The following is a 21687-nucleotide window of genomic DNA, read 5'->3' as shown; positions in this document are numbered from 1 at the left end:
TGCCGGTTTGTTTGTATTGTATTAAAGCACAAAGACAAATGCCAGAGTTACGGAATAATTCGGTTGGTTTGGTTTGGTTTTGGGTTTGGGTTGTTGTTTTTTTTTTTAAATTAGCAGGATAGACAATCTGATGAGGTAAATACTGGTTTGGGCCAAAGCATATAAAATGTTTTGGAGGTAACCTACAATAAAGTGAATCTTAAATTTATTTATGATCTGTTGAATGAAACGAAGTAGCAAAGCCCCTAAATTATCATATGAGGGGTTCTAGTAACCTCTTTAGGTTAGTCAGGACTAAAGAGAACAATAAAGAATATCAGAGACATCTAGGAAAACTCAGTAAGTCGCTGATGCAACTGAAAATGATATTAATTTGTTGATTAATGCAAATAATGCATGTTAAAAAGTGACTTCTAGAATCAGGAATATTATTTCATTTTATACTTTAGTGCTACAAATATGAGGATTCCTTCGTAGAAAAGTGTAAATTTGATTTCACTTGGTGGTTCTCTGCATTTGGAAAAGCAGATTTTTCTGTGTAGCCTGTGAAACACTGTCCTTTGAAGAAGTTAACCTCCAAGGAATTGCTGCTTTTAAAAAAGTGGATATCTTATACCAGCTCCCTCTAAATTTTTCTCTTTTTTAAACAATGCTGTATTTTTATGTAAGCAATATGCACGCCAGAGATTTGCATGAAAAATAGGATGTGTAGAGCGCACTTCGTTTGTTTCTTGACATAACAACATAAGTTGAAAAAACACAGCGGTTTGCAGGAATTAAGTTATGACATAGAACAGACTATTTATGTCAAGAAAAGGAGACAATTTGCAATTAAAAACAGAGAGATGAGGACTGGCTACACAGTTCATGCAAATCTGATGTGAATCATGTAAAAGCAGGAAAGTGACTCGCTGCGTCCATGGGACGAAATGCAGAGCGTTGTCACTCCAGGACAGGTCACACTAACAGTAGGGAATAGCGATTCATTACGGAGGGACCTAAATACTACAGGAAATAAGTGTCCGAACGCCACTGGTTATGGAAGTCCTGGATGTGGCAATGCCTGATCACCTCCCGTGGCCTGGAAGGGTCCAGGGCAGAACTCGCTGCCAGCACACAGTCTCTCGCCCGCTGTCGGCAAAGGGAGGAAATCTGTGGGACTTCAGCAGGCAGCGGTAGGAGTTATAGCATCACGTTAAACAAAACGTATTGTCTGCCTGAAATTACAACATCATTTCAGGAGGAGCAGGCCGGCATGAAATAAGCATCTGAGGTTCAGTCCACTTTAGGCAATTTGCCCAAAATAATAGATGATGGTTAAAAATTATATTTGGTTTCCAAATACCCATCCAAATGCATTCCACTTGGCAGCTTGACAGAATTTACAATTTTATGCCATTAAACTCAGAGGTCACATAAAGTGTAACTATCCAAACATTAGACTAATTATTGCTACCCTGTGTCTGTAAAGGGCTTTGTTCCCCATCAAGATGCCTTGACGCTTTAGCATAAATACCTTAATTCTCCTCCCCTACCACCCGTCTCTTCCTCCACCCCAACCCACACACAAAGTGGCATTTAAATAAGACTCTTCACACTATGTCATAAATATTAATGACGCGAAACTCAGGGCTTGGCATTTTTCATTAATGGCCCTCTTCATCACTGTTTCACTCCTGGCCTGCAGCCAGCCCCTATGTAACTGGCGGACGTTTTTTAAAAACAATGTTAATATCAAAGTGAAACAAAATGCTGAGATAATTTTTCACAAATTACAATTGTTGGCAAACCCTCTTTCCACATTGTGTGCTTGGATTGTCATTCGGCGTGACTTCTTGAACAATGCCCGTGTCGGCTTGGCATGGTTTGACTTATAATTACAGTTTCTGCCTGGCAGCTACTCCCTGCAATACCTCCAAACGAGCTGTGGGTGGGAATTTCAGAGAACACTTGGGCTGGTTTTGAAAAAATGAATACATTTTTCCCTACGCTCCAACTTTTCTAGTCATCTCCATAGAAGGATTAATGCCATTGTTGGCGATACAAGAAAATGTCTTAGTTCCTGTGGTCACTTGCACGATTTCTGTCCTTTCGGTTTGAGCTGTACCAATTGCTTGAAGCTGTAAATTAAACAACAAATGATGTTCTGGAGATACTTATGACAGTGTTCAAGATTTAATTTTCTGTTTTCTGTCTGCCTGAGTGAAATATGTGCAGCTCAGTCTCCTGAACAACATTTACGGCTCAATCCTAGATGATAACGAGCCTTCCGAATAAGCTGCCAGACATGGACACCCTTCCTCAAGCAGCAAGTACGTGTTTGGCTCTTCTTGCCCTTCATTGTTTGTCTGAATAAGGACCACAATGTTCACGTCTCGCAGGTTTGAGCCTTGAAGTTTCTAGATTGTCACAGAGAAGCTGGCGTTTCGGTGAAAAAAACGGTTCGAATGAGAGCAATAATAATTTGCCTTTTGTCTTCAGTTGAAAGTGAAAGTAGGAGGTAAGGAACCAGAAACACGTACGTGGCTCATTGCAATAAAATGTGTTTCGCAGTCTGGTGTACGTCATGACCTTTAGTGCTTTGAATTAAGCAAGATAAAGAGCAAGCAGAAACTATAGGATCATAGGTCCAGAAGGAAGATGAAGTCACCTAATCCAAGGCAAAAGCAACAACCTTTGGCTCCTTCCTGACGGGCACTTGTCAGCCTGCCTTGAAATCTTCGTCAGGGATACACAAAACCTCAGTCAAACTCTTCTGTTCTTCACGGCCCTTTCATTATAAAATGTTTCTGAAGATGTAATCTGAATCTTCTTGCTTGAATTTTAGCCTGTTACTTCTGTGGACACATATAGTAGCCTTCTACGTGTCTAAAAGCCTGTTATCAAGCCTTCCCTCGGTCTTTTAGACTAAAAATCCCACTTTTCCCATATTTAATCGTAATTCATATTTTATAGACCGTTTATCATTTTTATTGCTATCTTCGGGAATGTCTCTGACCGGTTCATAAATTTGTCGAAGTGTGGTCCCCGACCTAGGCGCAATAATCCGGTTAAAGCCTTATCAGCGCTGAGGAGAGCAAAGGGGTTACTCCGCAAACTTGCCCGCCAGCTGCATTCCAGAGCGACGTTTCTGTGGTAGCACCAGCGTCGTTCTTAACTCACGTCCTGTCTGTAGGCAACTCTAATTTCTATACCCTTTTCTATCTGAATTTCTTCCTCCTCTGCTTTCCCTGTTATTGTTCCTGAGGGGTTATTATTCCTGAGGGGTTATTATTCCTGAGCAGGTTATTATTCCCCAGTGTGGTGCTTGCACTTGTACAAGTTAAAAAATCTCTGAAGTTTTCCATGCATATCTCCAGCTTATCACAACGTAGACTTGTCCTCCAAAGGACTTACAACGGACCAGGCTTCGTCTGTCTCTAAATCCAATGAGCCCGTGCTGTGATCTGCCGTTTGGGTCAGTAGTGAGAATATTGAATAGCGCTGAACCCAGGGCAGACCCCAGCGGGAAATCCATTGGATACAGCCTTCCATTTCAATAAGGAACCTCACTATTCAGCTTTGCACTTACACTTGAGAGCCTTCTTCCCTAACTGGCTTATGATGGGCCATGTGGTCACGCAAGGCAGTATTACAGACATAACGCTAATGAATGCTACATATTTAAGATCCATACTTTAACTTTCCTCTTTTCAGGGATAAGGAAAATCTTCTGCAAAGCATTCCAATCTCTTCTGACTTATTTTTCAGGATTTTTTTTAAACTGAACACTGCGACTGTAGTGTCATTACAGGCTATGTGTCTCCTCAAGAGCTTTATTTCTCAAGAATACAATTCTGAAAAATTTGGCTTGACATGCAGTTAACAGAGTAACCTTTGAAAGCACACATTCAAAATGGCATGTTTTGTATTGCTTTGTTTCTTCTTCAACATACAGAATGAAAATATCACGAAATATTCTTTCCATCTGAATGCTCTTGATGTACTTACTGTAAGGCTGCACATTTAAAAAGTTTGCATAATTTAATGGATGCGTACCAAATACAACATAAATTATCTCTCCGGTACAAAGAGAAACTCAGGACATATTTCAAATTCAGATAAGTATTTGGGTTTTAGAACCTTTGAGCATTTGGTGACTGGATTTCATCCACTCTGAAGTCTCCAGCCATTCAGTAAACTCATAATCGGTGTGAGGATGCTGGGATCCAGGACGCAAGTTTCGTTAAGATCTCAAAGTTCTGAAAATTTACAGGTGTTTGCATTTGGTGTTTTGGTTTGCCCCAGCTTACTTACACCTTTGTTTTAATATGAAAGTGTTTTTTAAAAAAGAAGTGCTGCTATGCAGGGGTGTTTCTCAGATATATGCCCAACTGTATATAAAATGTTCATGGACCAGTCCAAAACTGACTGTGGAATGGGCTGTGATGTCCGGCTGTTGGTCAAGGGCTTGAAGCATTTTATAAATGCCTACTTTTAATTTACACTCGTACTCCGAAATATGGAGTGCTTTGATTCTTAATTTAGAACATTCATACTGTGTTTTGAGTCCAGCAAACAAAGGCAGATCACCGAGGAGTTTACGACTCGAAAAGGCTGTTTCCTTTCATTGCTGTCACCATCAATATTTTCTACGCAACAGTAGCCCGAGTGTGAAGTGTAAAACTCAGGGTGTTCCGTAGTTCGAAAGCAGAACCACGGCTGCACTCAAATTTTTTCTAAGCAGAGGGAGCGGAGGATTGTCTTTAGCTGAAATAAAAAATGCAAGGAAAACCCCCTGGTATCTGTTTTTAGGATATTGTGGAGTAACAGTGAAACAAAGGACTTGTAAGGAAATTGCCACTTTTGGATGATAAAAGCAACTGTTCTCCGGAAATGGTATATAGATATAAGTGTAGAGAACAACACGTTGATAAGGATGCGTGACGCTTCAGAGATGCTAAGGCACAGGCGAAAAGCCAAAGTCCTCACCCACTTGCCAAATGCAAGTATTCCACTCTAAAGGGATCACAGTGCCCTTCATTTCCACGGTGCTTAGTTTCCTGAAACCCTAAACCCTTTCTAAGTGCTAATTAGTTCACTTCATAATGCTCCCTTTGGGGGAAAATAGGACTTTCAAACCTTTTTTTACGGCTGTCGAAACTTTGTCTCTGGAGAATTAAGTTGCTTACCCCAATTCAAAGCAGAAACGCAGATTTGAGCTCCAGGTTGTCTCCTGTATGAATATCAGGTCTAATCCTACCAGTTGGCAAGCTCTTCCAACTGCCAAGAAGCGAAGGAGTCCCAGACTTTGTACAAGTCATACTTGGAGCCCTTTTACAAGTAATGCTTGTCTTTCTGTCCGACAGAGAGCCCTTGAAGTGATATTCGGTGACCTGAGCTGTATACTCACTGAAATCTGTGTACAACTTGATCTACTGTCTTCACAACATCTTTTTCCGGTGCTCACACAGGAAAAGCCGTATGCAAATGGCTAGAATAATAATACTGTTCACGTTACACAGGTCTTGCAAGCTGAACTGGTCAGCTTTGCACTTCAAGCAGAAGTGAACTGTGTGTGTTACCATCCTCCGTTTGATGCCTTTGCAAGGAAGAACTCTTTTATTCCAGATTTTTTTCCAAGCTCCTTTGTCCAAACAACTTCAAAACCATTCTGGTGTGGAAGGGTAGGATGTCAGCGTGGAGTCCCGGTACCTCTGGAAAGACATGGCTTCCCTACGAATGTCCAGAGGGCTAGGCTGTTCCAGTGAAATTCAAACCTGAAGCTGATAGGACTTATTTCCGTCAGCCTCCAGCTAATTGCAGTTTGTTTAGAATGAGCTGAAATCTCTGGGCTTCCAGTAGGGCTGGAGCGTACTTAGTTCTTGATAAGCTGATGTGGAGTTCTGGTGTTTGGGGTTGGTTCGAGCGATTGCTGTTGCAGCCCAGGAGCCTCACAACGTAACTGTAAGTCTAAACCCACCGCTTTGAGGTCCGCATACGTCTGGTTGCAGAGAAAGGAGTCTGTGTGAGGAGCTAAGGCTTGATGTCATGCCAAATTCGCTTTCACAAGTAGAAACTAAAGATGCGATCTTCTTGTGCGGCTAGATAAAAAACATATCCTCTCATCCAACTGAGGACATATGCGGAGTCTTAGTCTCAAGTCATCTCCAAGAAACTGTTTGTAAATAAATGGATATGTGTTGGTCAATTGCTTATTGCTTTTTTACTGCTCGTGTATTTTACAGAAGACTGTATGATAGGAGCAACGCAACAAAAACATTACCAGAAAATATTCACCGCTCTGCCAGCAAACGCTTGCGCTCATTTTTATTTGCTTGTTTTGACAAGTACGTTTGCAGAAAGTGAATGCTGGACTTTAAACTGAAATTAATTTAATGATGAGCTAGAGTTTGTTGCAAGCAAATGTAGTCTGGAAGGCTGCCCCGTCCAGAAGAGGAAACACTGTCAAGGAGCTGAGTTGAACCAACAGCTCAGAAACCGAATTGTGACTATTGAGCGCTCAGAAAAATTTCACGTGGGTTGACACTGGGTATCGTGTCGAAATGAAGAGTGAGTAACTTCTTGAATGAAAAAGGCTGGCTGGTGTGTTGACCGACAATCCCTCGATACGAAATTCAGCTGACACCCCTGCCTCTCTCATCTGTTCTTCTGGCTCACGGTTACTAGTCTTATACTTCTCAGAGTATTCCATTGAAACTAATCATTTTTGTAAAAACAAATTGCTACCTAGCTAAGTAAAGAATAAAGAATGTGGTTTTGACATGACTTTAATTCTTCGTTGTCTGTCTCTAGCTCTAACTATAGAAGCACCCTATTTTCTCATTTTTATGCAAATGAAACCGAAGCAAGCAATGCTCGTGTTGCATATTGCCTTGGTCTATCTTGCAAAAATCATTAGGGCCTGACTTTTCCACAAAAAGGAATGCAGAATGCTGTCTGCTTGTAAGTTTGTGATTCATGCCTCCTGTCAAGGCTACCAAACCAGTAAAAACACTGGAATGTAAAAAAAATAAGCATGATTATGTATTTCAGGAAAACAATTTTCTCAAGAATGTTTCTGGAACAAATCTTCAGTGTTTAGCTATTTCTAGTTGATATTTCGGCGATGGAATGCCTGCTGGCACCAATTTGTACTATGGAATTGTCCCACAGGACAATGCTTTGCTTTAGTGTGTTTAAGGTGTCTTTTTTCGGATTCTTGTAGCAGCAAATCCTTTAGCAGCTCATTACTTAATGGAAACTAAACAAAGCTTCTTCCAGGAAAAAAATGTTGATCTCTATCACCCCACAGTGAACTTCTTTTCTTAAATACATAACACATGCTTTTGGAAAATATCTTCAGTTTAATCTGGACACTGTAAACTCCAAAGACAGGGCTATGTCCTCATTCATCCATCTTGCATAGCTCAAAACTCAAAGCTTTCTGGTGAAAAGAAAAGGAAATACAGAAGATACCTTTTGTGTATAGAGGTCTGCTTGCATGATATGACCAGCCTTTTGTCTGCCGTTCCCCTTAAAAATAGCAGCCTACGTAACTAAGAACTCAAGGGCAGGCTCTTCTACGTAGGTCTCCTAAAAGCACTGACGGACCTGCTTTGCTCTCCGCTAACAGGTTATTTCTTTAGGTGTTTTGCCGTTTCTGATGGAAACTCGTTCTGCTTTTTGGTGTCCCGAAAGCTCAGTGGTGGCTCATCCCTCCGTACCTGGTGACCCTATTGCTGTCCGTTTCTGCCAGAGGAGCTTTTTCCCAGCTTTTCCTTTCCACTAGAACTGCCACTGGAACACCAGTATTGATTGTGCAAAAAGTAGTATAGTGTGTAATTCATACACACAACCATGATTTTAGCGGCTGATAACTTAATCATAGGTTTTGAAAAATATAATAACGACACTGATCTTTGATCGTGAATATTATATACTTGATGTACAATCTTAATTCATTTGGAGCAACACTGGATGGGGAGGAAGGATCTGTTGCTGCTGCTGTCATTTGCAAAGATACAGTGCACCGTTTTAGTGGATTCGTGCTGGAGGTTTGCTTCCACCTTGGCTCTCGCTTATGCTTTTGCAAAAAAAATAAAAATTACCATTCTTTCTGCAGGAAAATGGTTCTGCACAGAGTTGAGAAACCATAAAGCACAATGCCCCGAGTCTCCTGGAAGCAGTGAATAAAAGAAAATGACAAGCTATTTCGCAGATTTATTTTGGAAACATGCTTTCAAAACGTTTGTCCTTTCAAAGCATTAAATTACAAGATTTTTATATCTAGTCATTACTGCTCTGATGTTACACTGTAGGAAGACATCTCGCTCCATTTCTCCTCACTATATCAGCGAGCTATTCCCACTGGAGAAGTCTCAGGACGCGGAAAAGGAACTATTCCTGAAATCAGTATTTTATACTGCCAAAGGAAGTTGCTCCTGTTTCTCCTCCCGCTTACCCCATAATTCCTGAAAGTATACAGTTCCCAGATATAAGTGTAGAAAGCGGGTGCCTTGCCTTCTCTTTTGAGGATTGTGGAATTGCATACTTTGTGCACCTCAAACCAGGACATCGGCAAAATACTGCTTAGTCTTTACGCCAGGTTTATATTTGTGACCTTTTTACTTTAAAGTAATCACTTCTGATTTATAGCAATATTATAATAAAATAGGACACAATGTTGTCTACTCTAAAGAATCTATGGTTTGAAGTAAGTGAGTAAATTAAGCAGTTAGACAATGCACAAGATCTGCTACCTGAAGTCCACTGCGTTCCATCCTGAAGTTCTGCACCGGTTCTTGGACTACGTTCAGATAACCGGAGGACAACTTTCTCAGTACCTCTAGCGACTGCTTGTTTTTGTAGAGGAGACAGTTCTCTTTTTTAAGCGTTACCACCATATAAGCCTAGGTTTCTCCAGAGGTTATGTAAATAATTGATGCTATTTTTGATTCCACTTCTTACATTGGTTTAACGTCGATAGGTTTTGAGTTCATTACGTTTAAATACAATGTTTAAATTCATGCTAGGACTATTTGTAACGTGTGAGATGTACAGAAAGTGAACTAGTGCTCATTTCGGTTATGTAGAATTATAAGGTTTCATGACCGTATGAAAGTCATAGCGACATGAACAGGATGACAAGCATTCAGCACAAACGCACAGAGTCATAAAATATCCCCCCAAACTCGGAGGATCTGATCTCTTTTCCATCATTTCTCTGCAACATCATTCATGAAGGTCTTATTACTGCTTATGCCATGTTATCATTGGAAAAATCCTACGGGTAAAGGGCCAGAAATAAACTCTTTTAGCTGAGAAGCTCCATAATTCGTGCACAGTTGTTTCCTTTTCAATTTATATTCTTTATTTTGTCCCCTGGTTTTCCCATCCCTCGCATTGCTGCTTTGGCCCTCTGGCCAATTTACTACACCAAAGCAAGTATCTCCGTGTAAGGTCTTTGCTAGTTGGGCCATGGATAGTGCACCGTTGCCTTCTATTTTAAAAGAAAAATCTTTGACAGGGCACATTTACGCTAAATAGCAAAGACAGCCTTTTTAGTCTAGCTGGAAATAAAAAAGACTATTACACAGAAACCGCTAGCTTGTCTGGCGATGCTAAGAGGATGAGAACTCAGTGTCCAGTTTGCACGTCTAATCTGCCAGAACGTAACTTAAATTGTAACCGATGCCTTTTTTCATAACTTTCAGTAATAGAAGGTGTTGAAAACTACACTAAATCGGGTGCATTTCACACAGATTTCCTGCCTGGTCCTGTCCGCTGACAGGACCTAGATTCATTATTTCATGCTCACTTTTATGGCCTTGGGCACAGATTTAATGCCATAGTTACATGGACTAATGAGGCGTGAAAACATGTGAAAATACCATGAAAAATTAACCAAATGGTCCACAAGATCAACTCTGTTTTATAATTTTTGTAGCTGTTTTGTATTTTATGTACCTGGCTTGCCAGAAATTTTAGGATCATTCCATAATTTATGATCTAGGATTATCAGGTTGGGGTTATAGACTTTTTAGTATTATGGTGAACTATTTTGCATTTGTTTCAAAAGGGATTTTGTGTGCTCATCGGGCACAAGTCTTGTCACTTAATCTTGCCTTACTCTTGTGAATCTCAGTGTGGTTCCACAAAGTTCATGGAGTTCAATACAGAGGCCTTAAGAAAAGAAAGAACCGGAGATAGATCCAACAGAATAATAACTGTTCAAAGCATCCAAAAGGAAAGATATTTTTTAGGGGTATTTCGATAATTTTTCCAGATCTCTATATGGCTTTCATACCATTTCTCATATTTCCTTTAAAAAATAATAACCAGTAATCAAACTCCATGACAATAATACATCTTAATTAAATAAGGGCATAGACTGCTTTTTACTAACACAAATAACTTCTTGTAATTGTGAAGTGAGGTTGCCGAGTGCTCCCTGGTAGCTGGTGATGAAGGACAAACTGACAGGAATGTGTGCTTAGAAGGTCCCTTATCAAATCTACGTCTAACTCGTTAGTTGGTGGCCTAAAATATAAAGAATAGCTATTAAACCAAAAAGAACAGAATCACCTGATAACTCAAAAAGAGTAACAAATGGGTACTACTACAGAACGAAAGCCTCGTCCGTGCTTCAACATCTTTGATTCAAACCCATTCTTAAAAAACGGGCATCAAACTGCTCATATTTCAGCGCTGCGTCACCCCTATAAAAATTCCAGATGCTGCTGTTTCGTAAAATGCATAAACACTTTGTTGTGTAGGATCGGGGCTGTTCTGCAGCACGCCCAGTTTTGCTAGTCCCGCTTAAAGTGCATGATTACCTCAGTACTGAGCTTTGGGAAATCTGTTGCTCGTCCTACAAGACTTCCCTGCTGGGCGGGCAATACCGCAGCGCCTAAAGAGACTAAGATAGATTAATAAATAAATATCTAAAGAATTATTACTTTCCTGTTGGCCCTGAATGCCTTTTGTTTTTCTGAATACCATCCTTCCACAACCTGTTTTGTTTTTTTTTCCAAATACAATTAAGGTGGGCATGGAAACAATGCTATTCACGTATCATTCTTGAGAAACTACCAACTACCCAACAGGCATCGCCTTGCACAAAAATGTCGGGCTAGTCCAAGGAAAATAATGTGAGGAGAACACGAGAAGCATCCTGTGCTATGAGGGTGAAGATGCACCCAGCCATCCTTATATTCTTGGGCTCTCTGAAGCACTTTGCAGCACGTCCTGCCCCAGCGCCACAACGTGTGGCTGTGCCTCAGGTCAGGTCAGGACTGCAAAACTCAGGTGATCCCTCTCTGTTCCGTCACGCTTCCTGGCAACGGCCAAAATAGGAGACATTGAATTAAATCTCTGGAATGTCAGGTGAAAGTTAACAAAAACCACACGGCAGCTTACTATTATGTTACTCCCTTTATCTTTTTCAGGTCTATGCCACATCTTAAAACTAGCGATCGCTCAGACGCATCAATAGCAAAGACAGAGAAGCTTCATTAAGGGTAGGGAGGATAAGGTTTGATCAGGAAAGCCAGGACAAAGAGCAAACCGTATTGCTCTCCTACACGCACTTCGCTCCCTAAGGGGGCACCGCTCACCTGGCCTCAGGACCAGTCCCACTTTTTGCAAACAGCAATAAATACGGAAGTCTTAAAATTAAGCCCCAGCTTATCCCTTTTCCCTTTTTTATATCCTGCTAAAAAGACGGAAGGAAGCAGAAGGGGGAAGAAAAATCAGCAGAAGAACTGGGGGTAGTTAGAGGGGAAAAGAGACTGATGCATAAGCTCTTTCTCTTTAAGAACTTGCTTCGCTCGAGCCTTGGTCCCAAAAGTTTCTTTAACAACCCCTGATTCATAGAAAGCCTAGTGTGGTTAGTGGTGAATATTTCGGTTCTCACATTCCCTGCTTTTGAGGGTTTATGACTTCTTAAGGGCATTGTAATGTATCGAAGTTCATCTTTACGTAAATAGTTCGTGTATGTGGCTGGCTGTGGCTGTGTCTAACTTTTGTAGCAAAGCGGGGAAGAAACCTAAAGTGCCAGGTCACTTCGCTCACCACGTTTAGCCACGTCACTCCTCCGCTTCACGAATAAATGCATTTAGGGTAGGTGTCATGAAACTGACACTACATTAGCAGCAAACATGTCGACACTAATTATTTGCAGTTTTCTGTTCGCTGTAAAAATAAGCCATCTTTAGCAGATAATCAAAGTAGTAAATAATCCTTCACCCAAATTCAATTTTACTGCAGGATTCTGTAGGTTTGTACTATTTAAATATTAAATTTCCACCTCAACAGCTTCTTTACACTGGCTGGGCCAGATGTGCGTCTGGTATAAATTAGCATTGCTCTGTTGATGCTACGAGAGACAGGAAGATTTCTATCAAGCTGTGGTCAGTTCCTGTATGATTAAGCATATATTATTTTATGCATTTGGGTATAAAATGCTTCTGAAACAGGATTGCTTTGCAACCACTCTGCGCTTTATTTGCCCTGTACGTAGTAATGGTTGTAGAAGGGGTAAAGCGTTGACCAGTCAGGCCTGTATGACCAGGAATACCCAGCTGGAATGAGGGGAAAAAAAAGAGGGTTGTCTCTAAAGGCATCTCAGTGGGGAGGGGACATGAGAAAGGCAAAGAGGTGGCTAAGAAATGGGGTGAGCGGTTATTTACTGTTTATGATGAGAACTAGCACGGATTCAATGAAAATACGAAACATCTGGTTACAAATACGTAAAAAGGCGCTGGTTTGCACACAGCTGTGGGAGTCGGTGCCGCTGCACGTTGTGGAAGTCAAAACCAGAAAGGGGCTCAGAAAGCATTAACAAATGTCGCGAGGGTAGGACTATCAGCGGGTACAAAGTACGAGGAGCTGGATGCAAACCTCGAGAGCTAACTCACTCATGGCTCTCCGAAAAGCTGCAACCCTAAAGAGAAAGCTCACGTGATGCATTCGCAGTTTCTTACGCTTCTCTCCTAAGTACCCGCGACTGGCCGTGGCTGGGGGTGTGCTGCTGGGCCAGCTGGCCCCGTGACTCTTCTCGGGCTATGCTTTCAGCGCCATTCATGACACGTGCCGTATTGGTAGAGGACGCAAGTGGATACGGATACAAATACATCAGAATGTGCTCGGGTGGAACAGCTCGTTGGCGGATGTTCGTGTAATTGCATTGGTTTCAACAGAGCTGTGCTGGCACATGGCAGCTGGGGAGCTGGCTCCTGACAAGGTCGTCTGTTCCAGCTCTTGGCCACCAATGTGCTATTCAGTTACATGCTGGTGTACTACTCCTAAAGTTAATGCAGTTACAGAAACGTAATATTGGAACAATACAGTCATGAATTGCAATCTTGACAGATTGCACTTTGTTCTTTATAGCAAGCTCAACTAAAATATGCCTGCCTTAGTTTTAAGTATTCTCTTACTAAAAGTAAACTAAACAGTTTGGTTGAAAAAGAGGGAAACCTGAGATTCAAGCTGACTCCTACCTGGAACAAGTAATGAATAATGAGAAATAAACAACGTTTATTTCAAAACAACGTTTTCTCCTGTGTTCTGTAACACTTTTAAAACACACATTTATCGCGAATGTCTAGCACCCATCAAACAGTAGAATGAAAAGTCTGACGCATCGGGCTACAGAACGGAAAGCAGAGGTAAACACTGAAGTCACAGCCTTACCCGTGATAAATTCCCGCGAGTTGATTCATGTGTATTCACGCAAGCGTGCTACTCTCAAAAGAGATCATCTATCATAAAGTTTGTCCCTATGGCAGTTTCTTTATGACATTATATTCTTCCTAAGTGTCTGATGCAAAGAAGAAAAGGTCAAATAATTAATAGTATTGTCTTAAGACAAGTAGTCCTTTCAGTGTTATTATTTCCCCTTTTTATTAGCTTTTATTTCCAATTTAGGCCTTTTAATATGTTACTGTCAACATCTGTAAGACTCCAGACTGTCAGAAGCAGCAGCTAAATTTGTGATGCAATAATTATCTATTAGATCCGAGGTCTGCACGTGGAAATGTTACTCTGGAATTAGGACTGATGAATTAATTTGTATTTTTGTATTTTATGGGTTCTATGGACAATCCAGCTACAGTTGGTGTTTGGCTTAAAGAGCGTGTAATAGTTTTTACAATTTTTGTTAGTGCTTCGGTGTAGGATTCCTTGACAATAAGCTCATGTGAAGCACACAGTGTAGAGAAACACATCCAGCTCACTAAATGCGCTCACAGACATGGCACCCACGTTCCGACTTTACAGTTAACAATTTACAGTTTCCGTAATGGGTTTGGGAATTCTTAAGCAATAGCCTATCTACAAATAATTTTCCCGCTCTATCAGCCTTCCTTGCACTCTCTTTTTAGAACTGTAATAGAAATATGTATTAAATCAATATTTTTTACCTGTTCATGAAACTTATTTCCCGGAAATACTCCTGATCTTGGCAGACAAATTCCCAAGTATGTTTACTAAACATACTTATTAAAAAAGATCTTGTCAGAATGTAATTCTATCATTAAAAAAATCTGCAGCAAGCTACTAATATCTGATTAGTCCGTCCTTTCCCTTCAGTCAGTGAAAACAATTGCTGTTTTCAGGCGGCTTTGTTCAAGATAAAGATGAATTTCCTACGCTACTTAACGGAGCTGACTTACAGCGAAGAAAAAAAAATAATTCTTCATGGATTGGCTATGATGTCTGTGCGAGGTGCCCTTACATGAGGCACTGCTAAATGTACGGATAAAATAAGCCTCTTATAACTAGTAGATGATATACCTATCTTTTTTGTCCTCCTTTTGCGACCAGTAGAACTGGTTTTTTCTTTGGCCTGTCTGAAGTATTGGATCGCAGCCAGTCGCAATGTTCAGTTGCACGGCACCAGGACAATTATAAGAAGGAACAATGAAGAGGAAACTCTGTATTTATGATCTCCACTCTATAGGATTTTTTTTGGTGGAAGATGCATGTCCGGGGCTTTAGAGCAATCAGGAGAGGAGGTTTGGAAATATTTTCAAATATATGCCTTGTGCACCAAAAAAACGCGGTGCAGGGCAGTGAAACTATTAAATAACCTCAGGCTGTTTTTTTAAATAGTTTTCGCCTGAGAAAGTAAATTTCTCTGAGACCGGTCAAAATGTTTCGTTTCGAAATTTAGAAAGCGTAATTTTGAGTTTGAAACTCTGCTTGAGATTAAGTGTAACTATATTCACTTAATATGTCAGTGTCACTAAGTGACTTAAAGTGTGATCAGTTGGCCAAAAATTCACTTATTAACACAGGTCTACTCAAGCAGTTCAAAAGCTTGTTTACTTGATATTAATTTCTATATCTTTTAAAGATTATCTACTCAGTGGCTATAAGTGGGCATTGCTCAGCTGAGACCCTGACCCTGTAACGTTTCGTTCTGACCTAGAGCAGGGATTTCAGTCCACAGCAGACAGAAAAAGTCTTTGTTTAAGGTTCAGTTCACAAGGATTTTTCCATTACCCCGGGAACGGAGAAGATGACTCTAAAATACGCCACAACCGTGCATGTAAGATTGACAGATTTGTTGAGATCTGATTTATAACAAATTCTGAAATGTAGAAAATTTCACCTGATTTCTGGATTTGTAAGAAAATATCGTGGAAGGTCTACAGCCCGCACCTTTCCACTGATTTCCCATCAGACTTCTGAGGCCCCCCCCAGAGCATCGTTAGTCCTTTTCCTGAAGCAATCTCTGGCAATAGTTCAGGTCTAAACTTTTCCTCTGAAGTAACTAAATAGAATTTTAATAAATAAATATTATAAATAAACATTATGCCACTCTTCTAAAAGACTCTTTAAAATGTTGTGTCTCTCCCTCCTTTTTACGCTTAATGGTCTTCTAGACCTTGATTTAATCTTCTCGTGTTTTTCATTAAACAATACCTACTTCTGCTTCGTTTCTCGTTTTTCAAAATGTGGCTGGTGCCATAGCACGTTAAGGGTTCCCCTGGCAACACAAAAACACACTTCTCCTTGGAGCTGCATCTCTCTAGTCTGAAGCACTTAAATCATGACCTTTGAGCTACAGCTTGTTCTGGGATTAATTAAGAGCATTTTAAAATACTAATGATAAAGTTTAGCGCATTGTTTGAGCTGCAGAAAGCAGAAGTAAGTGCTTGTATTGACACTCAAGCGAGGGGGCCAGATCTTGAGCTTTCTACACCCAGATTGGCGATGAAATACTTGCATCCTGGGTTTATATAATACACGTTAACATGGCATTAGAGCCTTGTTTTGGACTTTACATGCAGTTTTGTTAAATCCTGCCTTTACTGAGGTCGGCACTGTGTGGATACACGCAAGTTTTATCTAAGGACTACCAATTGCAACGAAATCTGTTTATACAGTTCTGTATTTATTGTCTGTCACAGTACTTCAGCTCTCCAGAGTTATTACACTCCCCATAAACAGAAGGACGTGTGTATGCACACACTTCAATTTGCTGAAGTTTACCCAAGCCTAACTGCAAGGCAACAGAACAATAAAAATGACTTGACGTTCAAGATCTGTTTAGCTTGCCGCTAACCCTTTCCAACAGCAGAGCTCAAAGGCCTGCGCAAAATCCTTTTCAGGACATTTGACTCTTTCCCCCTTAATGGAAAAAATTTCTTAAGATAGATATCTAATCTGAATCATTTTACCTTAAAGTACTAAAACCTCAATGAGAGAGTGCAAATAGGGAAATGTAGTTTTTCTTCACGACGATAAATTCCTGAAAAGTACCTTCTCCAAACTTTTTCAGCACAAAATAAAAGCTCCCAGCTTTGCTTCTTGCAGCTTTGCTGGAGTTTGTAACAGGAGAACTTCACTGTGCTTGTGCCAGTCTGCGATGGGACTCTAAATCCTGGTAGAATACTTGTCTTTCATTACTTCCCTTCGTCATTCTTCCTGACATATCATCCCATTTATTGACAATAATCTGTGCATATCCTACCCTTTCATTAGTTTTGCACCATTAAAACTTAAGTACCAGATTTGGCAAACTTCTCCAAACCAAATTTCAAACCACTGATTCCAGAATGAGGTCTCCAAACCATAAAGTAATCAGCAACAGTTGTTCGGAAAACTTTCCGGGGTGGGGAAAAGGCACCGACTCTCAGATGGCTGGGAACTGCTCTCTCCTTTTTTTGCTCCTTAGTCTTGTCCTGTGTTACAAGGCAGCAAATATTCAAAGCTTTGGCTATAAATCGTCCCCGATTTACTCCAACAATAAGGCAGATAGATTGGTGGTGATCTCATTGTTTGAGGGGGGTAAATGTAGCTGAAAGATAAGTTTTCTTACGCAAAAAAGGTAAAACCTCCCAATATGGTTAACTTTTATCTTTGGTCCCTTTCTAGGGGTAAGCCCAGTTCATTCAAGGCCGCCTGACAAAAAAGGCTACTAATCTCGCAAATTTGGGAGCTCTTTCAAATTTAGGAGAGCTGCGTATGTCTGAGTGCCTACGCCACAGGTCCAGTGGTAGAAAAGCACTCTTACTCGTGAACTTTGGCAATCGAGTGTTTTATTTGTGCTAAAAGCAAAAGAACTCCGGACTCCAGTTTGAACGGACGTGCAGGGAGGAGATCTGCAAAGGCAAACGTTCGTCTTTTCCTGAAATGCTCTTTTATTTACGCAATAGAGTAATCGAACAGACGTCGAGCTGCTGCTGGAGGATTTGTGACCAACCTGCGGAACTGCTTTCTCTAAGAAAGCTCAGTCCATTCCGTTAGGAAAGAGATGAGATATATAACTAACAAACATAACAGGAAAAATTAGAAAATTAAGTTCTATAAGTAAATGTTAAATGATTATAAATAAAAAAATAAACAAAGACCACACACAGGCTGCTGGAAGTTATAGGCGATAATTAGATTTGATCTTTCTGGTACCATTTAGCTTGTAAATAGCGATAGCCCTTGTGTTTCTGCTGTATATGACTTAATTTTAGAACAACCAGTTACAATCACAGAGAATTTTTTCTTTGAAAAAATAGATAACATTTATTTTTGGTTTACCTCTCTGTAACAGTTTTTACTACATTAATTTTTTAAACACAACTGACTGAATTTTGAGAAAATTCCTTCCTTTTGGAATAAATCTCTTGGAGAACTCTGCCTGGAACACAGACTTAGGATTAGAGGAGTCAGTCGAAAGAACTGAATGTATCTACTGACCTATGACAAATATGACAAATACGACTATTAAATCGTACATCTACTTCTGCTTACCATTCCTCAGACTCCCCAGTGGATGTTTTTGTGATGTTCTGTTGCAATATTGTAAAAAAGGATGAATGACTACATTCTGAATAACTTCAGAGGAGAGTAAACTAAACTTTTTATTGTACTCAAAAATAAACAGTCAGCAAGTCACCGTGGTATGGAGACAGAACAAATGAAGTGAAGGTTTCTGATATTAATTTACCGAGTCTGTTTAACAGGCAAACAGCATTTCCAGTGTGATTCAATTTGTTACGGATATTCCCCCAAACACTCTTTCATTAGCACGCAGCGTGCTTCAATCGTGAAAAGAGCAATGACAAACGGTAAAAAGCACGAGGGATCCCATCTGCCCACGGTGAAAGCAGTTCTGGAAATTGTTAAGGTGGGGAGTGAATAAATCTTGACATTTGTAGCTGGTGCTAATATATCGTAACCTGTAGACTTGACCTAAGGTCCACCTGAGTCAGGGAGAGGGCCCCCCACCTCGTCGTTTGTGCGACAGTTCCTATCATGACTTTTTATGTTGGTTGGATTCCTTTCAGCTGGTTGAGGCCTAGTGCCATTTTGGTGTTATAAAATGGGCTTTCTTGTCTGAAAACTAGCTGCTCCTTACCTGCCCAAACACTGCCAGTGCCGCAGGCGTGCAAAGCAACTTGTGCCTGGGATCACCCGGCCATTCACCCTGTGGATTTAACTCCGACTTCTCACCCCCATTAGTATCGGTTTTGTAGACGTAGAACGGATTATAGCAATATCATTCTTTTCTTTAGCCTATTCTCGTCTATACAGCCAGGGGTTGTCAGCTCTAAAAATTAGTTCTACTTTTGCTCTTGTACACTTTAAGTTTTCTAGGACGCCTGAATCCGAGGATGCTTTAAAATGTTACGCAAGTACCGAAGCAGGCCGTTTCATCTCTGAGAGAATAAACTGAGGTAAAACACAAGTCGAGAAGGTTTCCAGGAGAGGAAGCAAAAAACTGGCTGTTTATTCATAGCCAGATGTACTTGTCTCTTCGTCTGTTTGCATTAGTCCTGGCTGAGCTTTCTCCTTGGTTGTGGTTTGCAAGTATGAATGAATATTATGACATGCTGTCTCCCAGCGGTTCCGTGTAAATGATTACGAGGAAAGGAGAAGTAGATGGAGTTACACACCCATTTTGCATTTTAGCAGATATTCTGAAATTTCATACCCAGACAAAACATGGTGTACTGCTTCATATGTGTCACTGCCTGCATTCATCCTGCTAAATTTCTGGTGTGGATAATTGTTTGCAGCCAGCAGTTCCCTGCTGGAAAGGAGAGATTATATCCTGGTTGCCAGTATGAATGAATGAATTGTTTAGGAAAAACAGAAGATGCAATTCCAGTTGCTCACTGCGAAAGGAAGGAATGAAAGGCTACGACTAAGAAAAGACCAAGTTATGCAGAAGTTCGTAGTTTAATGAATTAGTAGTGAATGTGAAGCTTTCAATTAGGAGCTCTGAAAGGTACTTGAGAGAGAAATGGCCACGCAGCACTGAACTTTAAACACCAATAGGCTCTTCACCTTCCTGTCATATTCTGGAGTAGAAGCGGCTCCAATCAAAAGCAGAATGCCAACATGCAGTTGTGGCCACATCAAGTGGCAGGGACTTTCGGTGGGGGCAAACGGGACGATAACGCCTGCACACACCTGGTGGATTTGTGCAGGTAGCCCCTACGTACCCCCTTCTTCAAAATCTCTGACTGCCTGGGGAGTATTTGAATTTGTGCTTCTCACTCCTCTGTGATGCAAAGAAACACCATTTTGGAGATAAGAAATCCGAGCACAGGAAGTTCAAGGCCTGGCCTTCACAGTCAGTGGAAGAGTCCGGCCTCGTCTGAAGAGAATAAGGCCCAGGAACATTCAGGAATTTTGCAAACAGAGAGCCTGGGAGCGAGGAGCAATCCTCATGGGCTGGCCTGGGAATGGGACATCGCTCTGGTAATACGCAGTGTTTTAATCACAAAGCATTTCCACTCAAACAAAATGAGACCCAGGGGGCGATCAGGGAAAAAGACTGGCTCCTTTCTTCAGGAGATTTCAAAACCGATTATGTTTATGTTCGACTGAATTATTTATCCACCTCTGGAAACACAGGCAAGCCTGAAGAAGAGCTCAGTGTGAATTCAGTGAGTTTTTCATTGAACTTGGGGACATCTGGGTCACGTTCTCACAATCCAGTTTCCTCCAAAATTGCTTCTTGGGCCTAACGTCCCTGAAACTGAAATTGTTGAATGGCAGGAAGATGAGCTAAAATCTCTTAGCAGATCTCCGAATTTCACCTCACAGTATTGGCAGGGACTGGACCAGCTGCAAGTGAAGGATGAACTGAAGTCAGGGGAAAAAAAAAGTTTTGCCCTTGCAGAAGGCAGTTTCTTTGTGAAACTTTGAAACTGCAGAGGCCTGTAGTGACACCGAGGTGGTGTTACTGTACCCTGAGAAGCCGAGAACTTGGGCCAAGTGATACCGAGCTTTGTCTGAAGTGCTGAATTTCACCAACTGTTTATCAAGTGCCTACAAATGCAAAGACCATCTGGCTTTGCTTACAGATACTTAACAATTTTGAATGCTGGGACAAGACTCTGACATCAGCAAGCTAAACATCAGACAGGGGTGCCCAGAGCTTCGAAAGAGGACAAGTAGAGACTGCGGTCCCCTGTCTATTAAGAGCTGTCACCTGGAATGAGGTGGAAGACCCCTCTAGTTACTCAGCGCAGCAGGCAACGAGATCAACTGGTCTTCTTGCCCCTTCTCTCTGCCCTCAGATGCCATCTCTTCAGCCAATGTGAATGAGTGAAGTGATGACATCAGAAGAGTCTTGGCTGATTTCACAAGGTAAGAATATAGTCCCCAACTGCTTAAAGTCTTCTTAGTGTTTGACACAAGACCTGTGTTCTTTACACATTAGTACTTCACATCTGATGAACTATAAAATGTTTTTTCTCAGGAGAATCAGAGCTCAACTTTACGCATTTGGAACGATAATAATTAAAAATATCACACAGGTTGCATTGCAGCGGCATGAAAAACATGTTCTATTACAGGGAGCAGCTGCGCATATTATTATGAGAATTTTTCGCTTTCAGTTCAGGGTAGCTGGATAATATTAAACAGAGTATATTTTGATGCAAACCTGTGCTGATTCTACCTTGTAACTGATTCATCAGGTAAAATTAAAAAAAAGATTCATTTTTAAAGCTTGCTTAGAGGAACTCAAGTATATTTGAATAACTCTGAGATAAAATATTTCTGTACACAAAAGGAACAAAAATATCCCTAGAGCAGACCCAGACTCCATTTACTCTGCCTCCAGACAAAACTTTCCCTCTGTGCACAGCTATGTAGCTCCACATATTCATGTTAATGGTGTCATTAATCTTTCCTGCAGCGATCTCTACCTCTCAGCTTTTACACGTTCAGCACCTGGGTCAAATT

The 21687-nt window shown here is 40.8% G+C and overlaps 1 protein-coding gene and 1 long non-coding RNA gene across 4 annotated transcripts in view; one reads left to right on the top strand and one right to left on the bottom strand.

Moving 5' to 3' along the window:
- LOC141743688 (uncharacterized) overlaps positions 1-6764 on the top strand; it is a 104555-nt gene extending 97791 nt beyond the window's left edge. For both annotated transcript variants that reach the window (XR_012587166.1, XR_012587163.1), the window contains exon 7: positions 5349-6764. This is a non-coding gene — a long non-coding RNA (uncharacterized LOC141743688). The remainder of the gene's footprint in view (positions 1-5348) is intronic.
- Positions 1-21687, bottom strand: part of PDE5A (phosphodiesterase 5A) — a 148192-nt gene that overhangs the window by 85067 nt on the left and 41438 nt on the right. The gene's annotated exons all lie outside the window — the stretch shown is intronic.

The sequence above is a fragment of the Larus michahellis genome, chromosome 5, assembly GCF_964199755.1.
Source record: "Larus michahellis chromosome 5, bLarMic1.1, whole genome shotgun sequence".
Lineage (NCBI taxonomy): Eukaryota > Metazoa > Chordata > Aves > Charadriiformes > Laridae > Larus > Larus michahellis.
This window is presented reverse-complemented; position numbering and strand designations above follow the sequence as displayed.